This window comes from Chenopodium album, chromosome 2 (assembly GCF_948465745.1).
Source record: "Chenopodium album chromosome 2, dcCheAlbu1.1, whole genome shotgun sequence".
NCBI lineage: Eukaryota > Viridiplantae > Streptophyta > Magnoliopsida > Caryophyllales > Amaranthaceae > Chenopodium > Chenopodium album.
Window position 1 is genome coordinate 20,595,622 of NC_137835.1, and position 17,246 is coordinate 20,612,867.

Consider the following 17,246-nt stretch of genomic DNA (forward strand, 5'->3'; position numbering starts at 1 on the left):
TGGTGTTAAGAGCGGTGGGGGCTTCAGATTGGCGGCGTGGGTTTGGTTTCATGGGTTGTAGATCGGCGGCGTCGTGGGTTTGGTTTTGTGGGTGGGTTTCGTGGTTTCAGATCGTCGGTTTTCGTGGGCTGGTTTCGTGGGTTTGGTTTTGTGGGTGGGTTTCGTGGTTGCTGGGTGCGTGAGGGGCGGTGGTGGTGGGTTTCGTGGTTGAAGATCGGCGACGTGTGGGTTTCGTGGGTTTGGTTTTGTGGGTGGGTTTCGTGGGTTTGGTTTTCTGGGTGGGTTTCGTGGTTGCTGGGTGCGTGAGGGGCGGTGGTACAGTGGTTGGTTTCGTGGTTGAAGATCGGCGACGTGTGGGTTTCGTGGGTTTGGTTTTGTGGGTGGGTTTCGTGGGTGGGTTTTGTGGTTGCTGGGTGCGTGAGGGACGGTGGTAGTGGGTTTCGTGGTTGAAGATCGGCGACGTGTGGGTTTCGTGGGTTTGGTTTTGTGGGTGGGTTTCGTGGTTGCTGGGTGCGTGAGGGGCGGTGGTGGTAGGTTTCGTGGTTGAAGATCGGCGACGTGTGGGTTTCGTGGGTTTGGTTTTGTGGGTGGGTTTCGTGGTTGCTGGGTGCGAGAGGGGCAGTGGTGGTGGGTTGCTGAGTACGTGAGGTGGTGGTGGGCTGGCGGGTTGATGGGTGCGTGGGGTGGTGGTGGTGCGTTGACGGTGCTGGGTTTGGTACTGGTGGTGGTGGGTGGTTTGGGTGATGATTGGTGGTGTTGGTGGTGGTGGGTTTCTTAATTTAATTAAGTCAAAATTTGTTTTTTCTTTTTTTTTTGGGTTGAATTAATAGTTAAGCATATAACCTAATTTGCCCATAATCAAGATTTCAATCTTTTGTCTTGGTTTCCGCAAACATGTCCTTTGTTGCGACTAAAATGAACCGGAGGTAGTATATATATATTTTTTTAAAAAAGTATGATGACTTATATAACCCTTCGATGAGGCCTCCGGTGTCCGAACGTTGTCGTCGTCCATTGTCCTAAGCCCGTTGCTAATGCTTAATAATTTTTTTTTTTTTAAAAACTCGGATTTTTGGTAGGGGGTCGGATGTAGTGGTGTCGGGAATATTTTTTTACCGCGTGCGTGGTAGTAAGTGGAATATTGTCCTTTCACAAAGAGCAATATTGTCCTTTCATGTCAAAAAGGGAGCGATGCCTGGTAAAATGAGAGCGTTAGTTGTTTAGCGGTTCACAATTCAAAATATGGAAAAAGATAGGAAGCAATATAGAATTTCATTAACAAGACCAATATATATAAAACTAATACACCTAAAAACAAAGTCCTAATAATATGCCCCACTTAATTGCTAAACAAATCAAACTTACAAAACTACTAATTCTATTAGTTAGAGACGCACTTCACACTGCTTAACACATCCTGCATCCAGCTCTATATATCCATCAAACCATATAGAAATATAGAATGGAATTTTCGATTAACACCCAAATTTTAATTAAGATATCGGCGAATATCCAATGCTGCATTTGTATGATTGAACAAAAAGCTGATGTTTTGAAATTATCTCCACCTGTGATTCAGGAGATTGAGACATCAAATATTGTTGTAAACTTGTAATAGACAGTACTGAAAAGTTATTTTCATGCTGTTTAAATCTTTAATAATGTAAAAAAACAAAATCGAATGGATTATACCATGTTGAATTACTAACCTTGCAATATCAACGTGTGGAATGTGCTTAATTTTTGGCTGGTCCATGCTTAGTTGTTCGCATCCTTGTTCGAGGTATGGACAACCTGCTATATCAAGTATCTGAAGGGACGTGAGGTTTCGCATTGACTCAAGAAGTGATTTGAGGGATTCACAGTATTTGATGGACAGGGATTGAAGAGAAGATAAGCAATCTATCCATTCTGGTAAGGCTTCGAGGTTATCACACCAACAACGTTGGAGGTTTTGGAGAGAAGTCAAGTACTGCATCCCATTTGGTAAGCTCGTCATACTTCCGATGGATTGATATGTAAGAGAACGAAGACTCCGATCAAGAGATTTCCAAGGCATTTCATCCTCATCATCTTTGTCTTCACATATGCTCATTTGTTTGTTGCTGGATATTTGTAGTGATTCCAAAGAAGTAAAATTCTCAATCCCGGAAAGTCTCCTGAGATTTTCGCATCCCTCAATAGTCAAGCTTCGCAAGGAAGATAATCTAGCATTGTCATTTCCTTCCTTGTCTATCATGTTTAATATCATTCCCAACCATTCACTGCTACCGCGCAACTCCAATTTTTCTAGCCTTTGGACAAGGGGGAAACGACGTCAAATTATGGCACCACTCGATTTTCAGTGAAGAGAGACAGGGGAATATCGATTTCCTATCATCACCAACGATCAACTCATCCGCTCTCCACCATCCTTTGAAACATTTGAGATGACTTAATTGAAGATATTTAAGCGAGGGGAAAAATGTTGTTAAATCTTCTTCGTCGTGGCTAGTGATGTTTCCTGCATCCTCCATATACTCCAACTTATCTAAACTGAAAAGTACCAGTGATCTTAGATAAGGCAGCTTGCTGAACGAAGGTATCCACTCCAAATTCGAACAAATTGTAAGCTCAATCTTGACAAGGCTTGGGAGGTAGATTGACCAATTATGCTCTGCTCTTGCCCACCATGGAATTGATCTGATGTGCCCATATAGCCGATCAGCTTCAACCCCTTGAGATTTGAATGCGGCTCAAGCGCTTTCATCACAACTTCTGGCTCAAGACATCCATGAAATACACCCTCAAACTCGATTTTAATTTCTAAGAGATGCTTCGTGTTCATCAAGTACTGCCCTCCATCATCGACACATTCCGAATTTACATTGTTGTCACCAAATTTGATATGAAGGCCGCCTTTTAAATTCTTGAGGGCTTCTAAATCCTTCAACTCCCAATTAAATTGTTCCTCTTTTGAATATTTCTCCCCCTTTCCTACCACAAACAATGGAAGTATTGTAAGACTAGTCAACTTATTCATGCCAAAAGGCATACCAGTTAACATGTTACAATATCTTAAATCTAAATGCCTAAGGTTTACTAGTTTGCTAAAATCTTTAGGCAACTCCCTCAAATTTTTACACCCACCTAAAACTAACGTCTGAAGATTATTAAGTTTTACAATTGAATCTGGGAGTAACTCAAATTCGTTTTCAAACAGACTAAGATACCTTAAATGCAGTAGCAAGCCTAATGACTCAAGTGAACTTTTAACTCCTAAATTTTGCAACTCCAATACCCTTAAGCATCTCCAATTGACTTTTTTAACCACAAAATTATGATATTAATTGAGATGAATAAAAGATCGCAATTTGGGTATAGCTAAAGAGTTCTCTACGTATTCCTCACCAACAAAAGACACATGACGTGTTTTATCCCTGAAGTTGTTCGTAATAGAACTCATCACAACACAAAATTCATTCCCTCCCACCTCCTGAGCAACGTCGTGCATCAAGTCATGTATCTTCACTGACCGAACATGACCATACTGGTCTTTTGCTAAATCTTGAAAAAAAATCTCCGCAACAAGATGAAGAAATGTTCTTCTGCAACATCTTCTATACTTTGACCTCCATCTAATGGCATTATATACCCTTGCGCTAACCAGAGGCTAATCAATGTCACCTTATTTATCGTAAAATCCTTGGGAAACACTGCACAGTAGCTAAAACAACTTTTCAATGAAGGACTGAGATTGTGGTAACTAAGCTTCAGAATAGACATAATTTCATTTTCACCATTTCTGATTTCACTTAATCCACTCTGTTCAAAAGAGTGCCACATACTAATATCCTGACCATATAACAAACTTCCTACCACTTTTATAGCAAGAGGAATGTTATAACATTTTTCGACAATCTTCTTCCCAATCTCAGATAAATATTGAAAATTTTCATGCTCACATCCTCCATTCAATGCAGACATCTCAAATAAGCGCCACGAATCTTCGTCGGACAAGCCGTCTAACCTATAGACATGTTTATCCCCAATGACTGTAGCTGTCATCTCCGAACGTGTGGTGACCATAACCCTACTTCCCAGTTGCCCCAACGTCAAGAATTTTTTCAAATTAAGCCACTTTTTACGGTTCTCGTTCCAGAGGAAATACAAGTTAATCAGGCTGAGTTACAAACTTTGTCAATCAAGGGGTAATTTCGTCTTTTCAATGATTTAGTGAGGGGTAAATATGTAAGTGTATCCAGATGTAATTGGGATGGCAGATTGACATGGAAAATATTGACTAACGTTGGGTTAGTCAAGGTCGTAACCCTGCCGTTTGTACTTGATGAACAGAAGACAAAATTTCCTTCACTTTCCCTTTCGAAACTCTAATTCGAACTCCACTGAAAATCAACTTCTTCGAGCAATTCAAGTTGAATACAACTAATTCGATCCGAAGATAATTCATAAACTCTGCGATTTTGAGTTTAAATTGTAGTGGTTGTGGTTTTACTGAATTTGGAGCCAATTACGTCGCTTGAATTTGAGTCAAGGCGCTGCGGCAGTCCAATTAACTCACCGACTTCATTGATATCTGTGGTACGTGGTCGAATTGCTTGAGTATATGGTTCCCCATTAATTATTTGTTAGTTAAAATTTTTTATTTATTGTTGAAAATGAATTTCTCAATCCACTGTTAAAAATGGATGTTTTTTTTTTTTTGAAAGTAAAAAAGTAAATTTAATGACCCCCATGAAGTTTTAAGTCCACTGTGTGTGTTATCAAACTCTCATTAGAAGAATTTAATCCAGTCACTGACCAGATCTGCTCACAACAAATTATCAATTTAAATCTTCAAAAATGAATTAATTTACCTGGGTAAACGACCAAAACAATGGGAGATTGAACTTCTACTCTGTCATCCCTCGAACTGGGAAGGAGTACACCAGTGTTCCAATGAAGATCGAGGTGAGGATCAAGGAGCAACAATAATTTTTTCTACGGAGTAAATTAGCTAGGATTAAATTTTGGGTGTTTCATAAAAGAAAAAAAAAAAAGGTAAACGACGTTATTAACGTCCGTTCCTAACGTGCAAATTGGTTCCGTTGCTTTCTTACAATTAACGTCCGTACAAGGCATTATTTAATTATTTCTTCTGACAGATCATGGCCCACAAAAATGACTGATTTACATATTTTGTCAATCAGCCTGATTGACTGGGTATTCCTCCTCGTTCCATACATCATCAAGCACAAGGAAGTACTTCTGCCCTCTTAATCTCTCTTGAAATTGATTTTGAACAAATTCCATTGAAGAAGTACCGTCAATTTTTTGACCAGTAACTAACTCTAAAATCTTACATAAGATTGCTTTCAAATCAAATTCCTCTCCGTCTTGATCGGATACACAAACCCACAACCTCAAAGTCGGAAACTCTTTCTTAATCATTTCATCATTATACACAAGTTGAGCGAGAGCTGTTTTTCCCAACCCTCCAACTCCCACTATCGTCAAGAAACAACATTCTTCATCATCATTATTATTGTTTCGGGTGAAAACAATGGGACCTTGCCGAAGGTCCAATGAAGTGGATGAAGACTTGTCCGGTCCAAATGATGCTGGGCCGAAGGTTTCCTGCACAGCAAACACACGTAAACTGGCCTCGGGGGTGGATCCGAGGAAGACCCCTCCGATGCCGAAGTCAAACAGTGTTTAGAGAGAGAAAGCTATGCAGGAGATTTAATGCTTGAGGCTTTTGTGTGTGTCCTATAAATGATGTAATTGAAGGCTTTTATACCTTAGCATACAAAGAGAGGAGAATAATTGGGCCCCAAATAATCACGGGCTGACTATAACCATTTAGACCAATTGGCTTGTTGCTGACTTGGCTTGATTGGAGGCTTGGGCCTTGACCTTGGAATATTGGATCATTTAATGACTAGGCCCAATTGGCTTAATTGGACCCAAACAACTTGCCCCCCCATACCCGATTTGGAAGGATGACGGGTCGGGTTTGAATCCAATAAAAATGGAGGGAAGTAAATGATTTAATTAAATCAAAAGATTTAAATTTTGAACAGTCATTAACTAAATAACTGTAATTTGGATAATTAATGGGAAGTTGAGTGGATAGTGGGCGGTTAATCAAGAGAGAGAGTGTTTAACGGTTACTTAAGGAGGTTTTTAAGAGGAATTAAGCATTTTGGCTTTCTAAATTCCCATTTTCTGGAAACATAAAACCACGTTCGCCATTTCTCTTCTCATTTCTTCACCAATTCACTCTGGGATTCTCTAAGAAACCGTTGCTTCCACTTCGAAATTCCGCTCCGCACCCGAAATCAAAGCTTGACGCTCAAACCCGTTGCTCCGACCCATTGAATCGGCGAGTTTCAATTCTCATAAAGGTAATTTTCTCCGAATTTCCCTCGATTTTCTTAGTTTCCTCAAAGAATTCCTCTTTTCCCAATTTCCTTTCCCGCGAATCCGTCTATGGCTCGTTTAAGAGGTCGGCGGACTGGGAGACGAGGTCAGGTCCGGGATCCCCGGGACCGCACCGACGTATGGAATGGGGAACGCGTCGAGGAAGACCCGGAAAGGGGGATTCCGGCGGTCCCCTTGAACGCAGGTGCCCCTCAGCAAGGGGCCGAGGCTGGGCCTCCCCCTCAGCAGGGTGCCGAGGCTAGGGTTGCTGAACAGGAGCAAAACCTGCCTCTTGTGCTCTGGGGTTTGCTACCTGGATATGCTGAATGGCAGGATGCCGAAGCCCAAAGAGCTATGACTGACAATACCCCTTATTACTGGTGGGTTAGGCATGCCGAAGCTTATCGGTTTGCCGAACAGATCGAATTACACTACGACATCTTTGAAGAAGATGGGTATTGGTGCCGAATGCCCTCGCCTACTGACAGAATTCACCGCCCTCCCCCTGGGTATGTGGGAGTATACACTCGGCAATTGCAGTACGGGCTTCGGTTTCCTTTGGATCCCTTCATCAGGGATATTCTAATAAAGTATAGGATTTCCCTATGCCAATTAACGCATGTCAGCATTCGGCGGGTGATGACTTATCTCTGGGTGTGCCGGTTTTTTGCCGTTGAACCGAATTTGCATTGCTTCCGAAGGATGCATCAGCTAGTGCAGAACACCCAGAGCGTGTACGACCAGCACGGGTCTTCAGGCTGGTGGCGAATAGAGAGCCGCCCTCAATATTTAACTATGTGGCCGAATGACTCTTCGGATAAGGACTGGAGAGGTCAGTGGATCTGGGTGAGGGCCCCTGCTGATCCGGAGCATCCCTACTTTTTCGGGGCCCCTGGCTATCTCTCCAGGCCCGATCCGATCATGCAAGATTTGGGTCCCGAAGACCCTAATGCCGCCAGCCATCCAAGTTATAAGCAAATGAGCTTCTTCGGGAAGCAGAGAAATCCTAGGGGGACCGGCCGACTGAAGTCCCTCCCGACTCGATGGCTTCCCGATAACCATTACGTCTTCCAAGAGAAGATGCTTGCAGTTGTCGGCCTCAGCCGAAAGTATAGAGACGATAAGTACCTTCGGCTGGGGCCGGGGACTTTATTTTGTTATTGCCTTATTTGTTTTGTCTGTTTTAGGGCTAACCTTCGACTTCTTCTTTCAGAGTTGAGCGAGGCTACCTCTGGCATTGACTACGGTCGGCTGGGAGTGAACGCTGAAAGGGTCATCCTAGACCGAGCTCCAGCTATCACTGCTCCGAAGGATCGTCCTCTGCACCTACACTCGACGGGCCTTCAGATCGAGGCTGTTGCAGATTATCTGAGGCAGAAGCCTTGGTGGGAGAAGCGGGATCCTTTGAGGCCTTTGCTCGCCAAGGAAATACTCGCCGCTTAGGCTGCCGAAGAGGTGACTAGGGCCATCAACTCCCTAGAGAGGGGTGAGGGGACTTCTAGAGCTGCTGAGGTCCAGTCGAAGACACTGGTAAGTCTTTCAGCGCTTGCTCTTCTTTTTTTTTTTTTTTTTTTGTTTTTTTTTTTTTTTTACTGATCCCTTCTTGCTCCCCCACTTCTGCAGTCTGAGGAAGAGGGCAAAAGGAGAGAAGGAAATAGTCCGGCATCGTCAGACGACCTTTCAGAGTTAGAATCTTCAGACTCTGACGATATGGACGATCAGCCTCTGGAGCAGAGGAAGAGGAGGAGGACGGGCCCAGCTGTTGTGGGTCCGAGAGAGTTCACGCTGAGGCCAAGGCCTGGCGTAGTAATAAGGGAACCCGTTGCTGACCGAAGCAGGGTTCCGAGAAGTACAGGGGGTACTCCGCCCCTGATTCAGCCACCACCGCCAATCCCGTCGCCGCCGAGGACTCCTCCCCCAACTGCTGACATGGAGGTGGACCAGCGGACTCCTGATCCGAAGGAGGGGGTTCCTAAAGCGGTTTCCAACAAGGGGAGTGCTGCTGAGCTCCCTGAGGTTGAAATTGCTGAAGTAGCCGAGGAGGCGGCTACTGCTGAAGACGGGGCCCCTAGGGGCTTCACTGATGAGATTCAGCGGGAGGTTGACGCCTTAACAAGTCAACCTCTCGGCGAGCCTGACGGGGTCCAGGCTGGAGGGGACCGAACTGAAGGAGGGGAAACGACTGAGCCCGAGAAAGCTGATGAAGTTCCGTCAGCTTCGTTCCCCTCTTTCAAATCCTTCCAATCTGGGGACATGGGGTTCTCAGCCAAGAAGTGCTCTATCCCTGCTGGCGTTAGGGCCGAGATTTGGGGAAAGCACAAGGAAAGCGCTGAGGCTTATTTTGGTGGATGCTCTGACTTATCCGAAATAGAGCAAGTCCGAGAATGGTCTGTTCGGGCGACCGCTGGAATTGCCGAACCTGGTCCCTCAGTACCAGATCCTGCCCGAGACAACCAAAGGCTGCTGATGCAGGTACGCAATAAAACTCTGCACTTTTAGCGTTTCCAGTTTACTCTGTACACTTGTAATTTTGCAAGTTTGAAAAATTTAATTTTGGTTCTGCAGTTTGTCTACAACCACACCATGACCTGCGAGATGATAGATACGCTCCAGGAAAGGGTGGACATTGCTGAAACGGAGGCAAAGCTTGCCCAGCTGAAGCAGGAGAAAGCCGAGCATAGGGCCCAAGTTGTGGTTGACTCCTTCAACACCTTCTGCGCTGAAATGGAGAAGGACATCTTGCCTCAAATAGACGAAGGTGAGGCCCTGCTCAAAGCCTTCGGCGCGGTTGACGTTCCCAGCCTCAAGGCCAAGATTCAGCAAAAAATTGACGCTGAGGTTAAATCTCAAGTGATGGCCCGAGATGAGGTATCTCGGTAGAAGCTCAGGATCTTGGAGGCTAACGTCAAACAACATCGCGAGGCCTGCGAAGCAAGGGAGAAGGAGCTGGTCGAGGCTGGGGTCCAGCTAGAGTCTCAGCGGCAAAGCATCACCGGTCTGGAGGTCCAGCTGAAGAACCAGGAAGAGCGCTTTTCCCAGGTCCGAACCCAGGCTGAGCAGATTGAGCAACGGCTTGCTGATGCCGAGGCTCAGCTGAAGGGACAACAAGAGTCTTCCCAGAAAGCCTTGGAAGAGGTGCAGAAGAAGCTGGCCGATGCTGAGGCTCAATAGCCCTCAGGGTTTACACCCATGAGGAGTATTCGACTACCTACCTCAACGGCTATGGGGTAGCTCGGAGACTGGCTCTTCATGCTGCGCCTGACCTGGATTGGTATCAGTGCGAAATTTGGGCTGAGGACCCCGCGGACCCTCATATGCAGCAAGCCAATCAGGCTGAAGTTGACTTGCTAGCTCGCCTCCAAGCCGAGGATGCTGAGATGAGGGAGGCTGAGCTGAAAGAAGCTGAGATGAAGGAAGCTGAAGTCCAGGCTTTGGTTCGACCTGCTTCTTCTGCAGCTGGGGCTGATGCCGCGCTGGACTCCACCCCCATTGGGATGCCTAACCCTCCAGCTGAAGCCTAGGGACTCGGGCAGTCGTCTTCAGAATCTTGCGGATCAACGTGCTCTTAAAATGAAGGATGCCGCTTTCTGACTGTTTTTTTTGCCTCTGTTTTTGCTTCAGCTTGCCTTAGTGTACAAACTATTTCTTTTTGCCTTGTACGCATTTCGGCAGCTGTTATTTTCCGCTTGTGGGCGGCTGCCGATATTATCTTTTACTTTGCTTGAACATTTATGCTTTGTAGCTCGCGATATGAGCATGATTTCGTATTTTATGCATTTGACATTTCTCTCATACTGCTTTGCTTTGAACTTGCATTTTTTTTTACTAAGTACAAAGCTTCAGCTTAGAGGTGTCAGCTGAGGCAATCTGCACTTGTGCTTCTTGCCCTACCAGACATCTAAAGACTTGTTCTTCGGATTTCTGAGATTATTCTCATTTTCCTTGTCTATTTTCTGCCGGTTTATGCTTTTGCTCTTGATTTTCTGTCTATCTTAAAAATGGATATCTCAAACACAAGGCCAGCTGAAGGCAGTATTTCAGATAATGGCTATCTGGGATACAGAGCTCAGTTAAGGCAATATCCCAGATTTGTTCATGGGCTCATTGCCTTGCGGAACAAGTCTTACTAAGGTTTTCACCCCAGCTGAAAGACCAGAGTTCCTTAAAAAGGCGAGTTTATCGGCAATCCGAAACCTGGTGCTCTGAGGGCGAAGGTTTCGGACAGGGCCGAAGGAAACCCTTGAAGAGTAGATAGTGTAAAGAAAGAACAGAGAGAATATTGCAAATGTTTGTAGAAAATAGCGGCTCTGAGGCCTTTCATTAATAATTCAAAATGTACTTACAAAGATTGTTCTGCCCCGAAGGGTTTACACATGGTATTTTTTAAGTACATCAGCATTCCAGTGATTTTTCAATTCAGTCCCATCCAATTGCCGAAGTCGGTATGTTCCTGGCTGAAGCTCATCATAAACTTCGAATGGTCCCTCCCAAGCAGCTGAGAGTTTCCCATGAATTCGGTTTTTCTGCACTGTAGCAGCGTTCCGAAGGACGAGGTCTCCAATTTTGAGAGGCCTCGCTTGGACTCTTCGGTTGTAAAATTTGCTGATTCTCTGCTTGTATGCAACCATTCTGACTCGAGCCGAGTCTCTTACTTCGTCAAGGAAATCGAGAGATTCCTTCATAAGTTCCTCATTCTTGGCCGAGAAGTGGTGCACTCGTAGGCTTTCAGTACCGATCTCCACTGGAAGAACGGCTTCGACGCCATACACCAATTCAAAGGGTGAGTGGCCCGTTGCCTCTTTTTCGGTCGTCCGAAGGGACCAGAGGGTTCCTGGGAGCTCCTCCAACCACTTGGACTTTTGGTCTTCTACCCTCTTTTTGAGGGCATTCAGGATCTGCTTATTTGCAGCTTCGGCCTGTCCGTTACTTTGCGGGTGGCATACCGCTGAATATGCCAATTTGATGCCGAACTGGTCTGTTCTGTAATGTTTGAGGCTGCTTCGGCCTCAATCCACTTAATGAAACAGTCGACACCGACTATCAGCCATTTTTTCTGGTATGCAGCATCCGGAAATGGGCCTAGGATATCCAGTCCCCATTGGGCGAATGGAAGGGGATTCAGCACAGGTTGAAGCTCTTGGGCTGGCTAAGGGAATTTTTTCTTTTTCGGCTGGCTCTCTGAGTCTTTCGGCTCAGATGATGAGCTAGCCTTTTCTTTTCCTGGTCCTTTTTCTTTGGCCAGGTCTCCTTGAGCCGAAGCACTTAGGCCTTTCGGCTTCTTCGCATTCGGCTGATTATCTTTCTCCTCCTCGTTCTCGTCGTCCTCTTTTGTACGACTGGTGGACGGCTTGAGGTAGTTGCACCTTCGGGCCTCCTTTTGGTTGCCCTCGATCCTTTCGGGGTAGCCTGCATCCGAGACATAGATCATCAGCTGATGGTATGTCGAGACTACCCCTTGGATCTCGTGAATAATGGGTCTCCCCATGATCACGTTGTATACTGAAGGAGCATCGATGACCAAGAATTCGGTCATGACGTTCCTGACTGCCTCATCGCAGCCGATGGTGACAGGAAGTGTTACCTTCCCGTCTGGATAAGTTGAGGCCCCGTTGAATCCGGATACCGGGTAGGGTACCGGCGTAAGGTGCTTGGGCTTCAGCTTAATTTGATTGTAGGCCTTTCGGAACAGAATGTTTGCTCCGCTGCCGCCATCAACAAGAACCTTGCTGACGTCGTGGTTGGCCACCGTGGCGATAATCACCAACGGATCTTCGTGAGGGAACGCCACCCCTCGGCAGTCGGCGGCTGTGAACGTCATGTTCGGCACCGGCAACTGAGGAGGCTGAAAGCTGGCGTTGTTCACCTGATGGGTCAGAGCCCTAAGGTGACGCTTGTGTTCCCTCCGAGAACATATTCCCCCCAAGATTACATTAATTGGAGGGAATTTTCCCTCCGCACTTTTGCTGTTCTTCCGGGGGAAGTCAAGTTCTTGCCGAGAGTCCTTTTCGGATTTCTCAGCCTCTTTTTTTCTCGCGGTGATCCGCAATGTATTTTTTCAAGTATCCCTTCCGAACCATATCTTCGATTTGGTCCTTCAGCTGGATACACTCTTCAGTGTTGTGTCCCGGTGATTCATGGAACTCACACCACTGATTTTTATTTTTGCGTTGATACCACTCGGGGAGTGACCTCGGCTTCCTATAGCTCTGCTCTTCCTTCGTCACGCTGTAAATCTTAGCGTGCAGAAGGGTCAGCGGAGTATAGGATTCATATCTACTTGTGAAAGGAGCAGATTTTTCCTTCTTCGGCTCGTTGGCTGAAGATTGTTCTGAGGCTTTCGCCTTCCCTTTCGTCTTCTGGCCTTGGCCTTCAGACGTTTGTTTTTGCTTCCCACCCCCGGATTGGGGTTGGGATTTTGTTTTGTTCCACTCTTCGGCTCGGATGAACTTATCCGAGGCACTCAGAGCCTCCTCCAGGGTCTGCGGGGGGTGCATGACCATGAAGTCTAGGAACTTTCCAGGCTGAAGACCGTTCTGCAGAGCAAAAACGGCTAGCCCTTGGTCCAGCTGGGAAACGCTGGATGACTCGTTGCTGAAGCGAGTCAGGTAGTCTCGGAGACTCTCGGTCTCCCCTTGCTGTAGGCCCATGAGCTCTGCAGTGGTCTTCTCTCGGCGGTTTGCCGTGGAGAATTTGCTCTTGAACTTGGTGGACAAGTCGTCCCACCCCGTTATAGAGCCTTCCTTTACTCCCTTGGAGATCCACGCTTGCGCGACCCCCTTGAGAGTGGTGGGAAAGTATTTGCACCAGGTAGCTTCGGACCTGGGGCAAAGATGCATGTGCCCCTCATAAGAGGCAATATGGTCCTTCGGGTTCGAAGTTCCATCGTATGTAATGTGCGACGGAATTTTAACCGTCGGCACATGCTCTTCCAGAATCCATTGCTCGAATGGAGAACTGGTGGGAAGCATCACGGCCTTGCCTTTGTTCCTGGCCGAAGGGACCGCGCTCCGCCCTCTTAGAGAGGTAGGAGTGGTTTTCGTCCCTGGCTGGGAAGTTCGGGCCTCGGCTGCAGGAAATGAGAGGCGACTATGCACACTCGGTTCCCTGCCGCCGAGTCGGTCGAGAACGCTTCGGCGGACAGTCTCAGGTTGCCCTCGACGGTCAGTTTCCGGCCGAGAGGCTGAGCTGCTGCTCTTGTGAGTTTCTGGCCGAGAGGTAGAGGATTCCTTAAAAAAGTGAGGGTTCTTTTTCCTTTCTCTTTCAGTCCTCCAAGTGTCCTCTTCCCATTCTTCCAGTTCCCTAAAAGAAGGAGGCTTTCCCCCCTCTCGGTCAACCTTCCTCCGCTGATGCCTGGTATGCGGAGGAGTTCGGTCACGAGGTGGGGGCATATTTTGTGCCCTCATCGCCTCCATGAGCACCGCGAGCGCTCTTGCCACTTCTTCCGAGCTGGGCCCCGTTAAAGGGGTCCTCGGCTGAGTGCGAGAGTGAGAGCGGATGGTCAAAGGTTGGCTTTGAGGCACTGATTGAGTCCTATGATCGGACTGACTTCTGTTAGACCGAGGGGGACTCGGTCTATGGTGAGAGTTATGAATTACGGGAGAAAGGGAATCCTCCCGGTACGATCCTCCCCCCGAACTAGCACCCTTCGAAGAGTTCCGGTCCGGCGAAGGTGATGGTGTAGGAGTTTTAGGCCCTTCGCCCGCTCCTTGACTTAGTCTTCTGTTCTTGCGGTTCTTAGCCATTGCTACTAAGATTTTTGCAAGATGTTTTGGATTGGCTTAAAGATTTTCTGAAAGTCTTCCCCACAGACGGCGCCAAATTGTTTCGGGTGAAAACAATGGGACCTTGCCGAAGGTCCAATGAAGTGGATGAAGACTTGTCCGGTCCAAATGATGTTGGGCCGAAGGTTTCCTGCACATCAAACACACGTAAACTGGCCTCGGGGGTGGATCCGAGGAAGACCCCTCCGATGCCGAAGTCAAACAGTGTTTAGAGAGAGAAAGCTATGCAGGAGATTTAATGCTTGAGGCTTTTGTGTGTGTCCTATAAATGATGTAATTGAAGGCTTTTATACCTTAGCATACAAAGAGAGGAGAATAATTGGGCCCCAAATAATCACGGGTTGACCATAACCATTTGGACCAATTGACTTGTTGCCGACTTGGCTTGATTGGAGGCTTGGGCCTTGACCTTGGAATATTGGATCATTTAATGACTAGGCCCAATTGGCTTAATTGGACCCAAACAATTATGATCCAGTAAAATATCTATTATCGCTTTCTTATCATCATCCCTCCCAATAATATCCTAATAGGTTTGTAATCAACATCAAACCCGAACTTTTTATGGTCACCAGCAATAGCATCTAACCTTTTCTTAATCTCCTTAACCTGGCGAGACATCTTATAGGCCTGACCCACTTGGTTCTTAGACGAAAAGAACGAACGTACCTTGTTAGAAAACTTTGCACCCTTGCTTTCTGGCCTAAGCAACTTGAGCTCCGCAAGAGTGCGAAACTCATCAAATAGATCATCAACATTGTAAACAGCAGCCTTGAGGTCCTCAATATAAGCTTGTGACACCTTAGATAGCTCGCGCGCTCTTGGACTCTGCATCAAAGAACACATTCTTAATGGTGGAGACAGTTCGATGGAGGTCTTCGAGTTGAGATTTGTAGCCCCAAATGTCACATATTTCATGGATGATTTCACTCCCGATCACTTGAATGAGCTTCTCAACTGTTGAAATTCCTAGATCAGCCATTAGGTTTTTAGTTTTCAGAAAAGTGAATTATTTGACTTAACTAACAACCAAGTGTACGTTTGGCCAACTCTGATTAATTGTTGTACGATTAAGTTGCTCTAATTATGATAACCAACTACTATTATTAGTTTAATACTACATCCGTTTCTTATTATTTGTAACAAATTCTATCGTTACAATTAAATAAATAGTAATTCATATGGTGGACGACTATATTGCTTGCGTTCTCGTTGATGAGTTAAGGTTACGGTGGAAAGTTCCTAACAGAGAATATACCTTGCCTAACAGAAAACAAATAATGGAGTAAAGTTGACAAGGTCAAAGTCATCGTATAACTATGTTTTTCTAGGAATCTGTCAACGTCATTGAAAAAAAAAATGTCAGCCAAACAAAACAATGGAACATGTTCACATCTCACATGAGTAATCCTTTGTTTATATTTATAAGATTAGTTGTCAATGTCTTATTTGTTTTGATTAATGTAAGCTGTCAGAATTATCATTAGTCATGGTAGTTAGCGACTTAGCGTGCAATAATGCGTTCATTTTTACCATTTTACAATCACTTTTTTTTTTTTTTTTTTTTTTTTTTTTTTTTTTTTTTTTTTTTTTTAAAATTTCATTAATAAAAAAATTATACAACATCTACAAAATACATTTGACTTTAAAAAAACATTAGATATTGAATCAAATAAAAATTTCCTTATAAGAGTACGATCATCGAGTAACTCTTGTATTATGAAACATCTCCCGCTCATATCGCTGGAAAATACAGCCTTGTTGGAGAGACAATGTAACGATCTTTTGTAGTCCTGAGGAACGTTTTCCTTCTGAGACATTCGACTTTATTCAAAAGCTTGATAACCCTTGCGATCTCGTATGATTTTTCGCTAATGAATTAATTTCACAACAACCCAATAGATCTAATATTATGGATTCAAACCTAAGAATATTCTCTCCGAAAAGAGGAGATAAACCTTGTATTTCGAAGGAGTTGAAAAACCTTTGTCTTTCCGAGGCGATCGAAAACCCTTTTTTTCGAAGAAGAAAATTAAGTTTCTCCCAAAAGGAGGAAGCATTGTTATAAACCTAAGGATATGACAACCAATTGTTTAACAAAGACTACTTATTAACTGTGTTAAGCCATGTTCATTTCAATTTTTTTTTTTTTTTGGCTAAACAAAAAAAATTATTTTTATTGATTCTCAGTTATATTTCTTGTTTAAATTTGATATTTACTAAATTGAAATTACTTCTTATTATTTTTATTTACTGAAATGAAATTATTTTATTATTTTCACAGATTATTTTTTTTTAAAGGTGAAGTGAACAGGTTTTGTTATGAAAACATAATTTAATAAAAATATTTGAAAAGCCAAGTTGTTTTAAGAGTAAGTAATGGAGATAATAGACAAATATCAAACAAAAATAAGGATAGCAAAAACTAAAAAATCCTAACCCTTCTCTCATCTCCCCAAAACCCTAGTTTCTATTGTTGAAATTTAGAGGGGTTTCCATCGATTTTTACCAATGAAAAATCCCAATCTTTGTTTTTATTGTGCGATTATATATATCTTTGTTTTTGTTTGTTTTTTAGGTTTATCATAACTCTTTCTTAGGAGAACATTTTTCTCTCCAAATATAAAGTTTTGTTTTTTTTCGAAAGATCGGGTTTGTCTTCTCTCTTTTGAGAGAGATGATTTTTTTTTTCTTTAATTTGCTTGATGGATTGTCGTAAAATTGTTTCATGAGAAAAGATTTATAATACATCAAAAAATTGGTTCATCTTCGGACCCCCGGTTGAAAAAGGTTATAAATCATATTGATATGAAAGAGGGTGGGAAGAATGTACAACTTGAAACAACAATCGAAGTGTTGAAATGATGTTTTTATTTGATTCAATTGTCAGGTATATATTTATTACATGAAAATCTCTTGTAAATTAATTACTGTATGACTTTTTATTTATGAATGAATCTTTACTTAAAAAAGTAATATAAATAATGTAAAAATGTATATTTGTATTAAAAAGTATCCTTCCTTACCTTATAAAAAATTTAAGAAAACTGTTATGAATAGTGC

The 17,246-nt window shown here is 44.1% G+C and overlaps 1 pseudogene; it reads right to left on the minus strand.

Annotated features, from left to right (window-relative positions):
• Positions 1 to 1,558: 1,558 nt before the first annotated feature.
• LOC145570306 (disease resistance protein RGA2-like) lies at positions 1,559 to 15,425 on the minus strand (annotated as a pseudogene).
• Between the last annotated feature and the right edge of the window lie 1,821 nt (positions 15,426 to 17,246).